Below are 1732 nucleotides of genomic sequence, written 5' to 3' on the forward strand. Positions count from 1 at the left end.
AGGTCTGTGGAGTGAGCAGGCTCTGGGTTACTCAGAAACTGAACCATACCCTAGAAGCACCATGTACTCTATCGGTGTTTATTTGATTTGCATAAGCTCAGAACACTTTTAAGAGAAAGAAAACAAGTATTGCCTTGTATTATTTTATTTTTATATTACTTGAACATACAAATGTAAACCTCTCATGATAATCTTTATAAAACTAAAAATACAAGTAAAAACCTTAAATTTTAAATCACTAAGGATAATTCAATACAACTTAGGGTACTGAAATTTCTGCCTAAAAGGAGCTCAATAAAGTATTTTAAAAATACATACAAGAACATCAACCTGACTGTTGATATTCAGATTTTGTTGTGTTTGGCATTCCTATACAATCATTGGCCACCAAGTTATGGTTCACTTTTCCCACTGTTTTTCTCCGTATGATCCTATAGTTAAATATTTTTATAGTGCTTCTACATGTCGTTTTGCATTAAACCAACTTAAGTATATTATGTCTACATTGAATCTGTCTCTATTTTTATTAGTCAGTGATAAAGTAGTATTTTATGCATCAATATAACCTGAAATATAAGTGTAAATACTAATATTGGAAATTGCCTAGAAGTGCTTATCAATATAGTTGATAGTCTAATAATTGCATTATGCTTTTATTAATATTCCATTTTAGTATAACAGTATACAATTAAACATATGGATTATCCATGGACACTAAAATTATTTCAGATAGTCATGAAGGTTACAGAGAAATCTAGTGTAAGAAATAGTGTCTAAAATAACTAAGGTAATGTGATGCTTAGGAATGAAAGGATTTTTGAGCAATATTTGATAGTTTCAAATAGTATTTTACTCTTAGCAGCATCTTCATATTTTTTTAATTTTTTATTTCAGTTTTTATTATATATTATTCTTTAGATAGAATCTCATCACTCACCCAGGTTGGAGTGAACTTTTTAAAATTTTAACTGATATATAACAGATGTACATATTTTGAGGGTAATTTGATACATTCACATGATGTGTAATGATCAAATTAGCTTAATCAGGATACCCATCACCTTAAATATTTCTCTTTATGCTAGGAACATTTAAATTAGTCTCTTCTTGCTATTTTGAAAAGTACAATAGATTAATGCTAACTATAGTCACCCTACTAAACTATGGAACACTGGGTCTTATAGCTTCTAACTGTATATTTGTACCCATTAGTCAAACTCCCTTCATCTTTGCCTACCTCTTTTGGCCTCTGGTAACTACAAATCTAGTACCTTCATGGGCTCCACCATTTTAACTCCCACTTATGAATGAGGACATGCAATATTTATCTTTCTGTGCTTGGCTTATTTTACTTAATTTCAATTCTATTCATGTTGCTGTAAATGACAGAATTTTATTATTTTTATGTTGAATTATATACCATAGTGTAGTTCATATCACTTTTCTTTGTCCATTTAACCACTGATGGGCACTTAAGTTGATTCCGTATTTTGTCTTATGAATAGTTCTGCAAAACGGGACTGTAGACAGCCCTTGGATATATTAATTTCGTTTTTAGGATATATGCCCACTAGTATAGTTGCTAGATCATATGATAGTTACAATAAAAAACCCTCAATAAATGGGGTATAGAAGGAACATACCTGAAAAAAATAAAGTCACCTCAATAATGTTTCCTATAGTGGCTGTACTAATTTTCACTCCCACCGACAGAGTACAACAGTTCCTTTCT

Source organism: Colobus angolensis, unplaced genomic scaffold (assembly GCF_000951035.1).
Source record: "Colobus angolensis palliatus isolate OR3802 unplaced genomic scaffold, Cang.pa_1.0 Scaffold20, whole genome shotgun sequence".
Lineage (NCBI taxonomy): Eukaryota > Metazoa > Chordata > Mammalia > Primates > Cercopithecidae > Colobus > Colobus angolensis.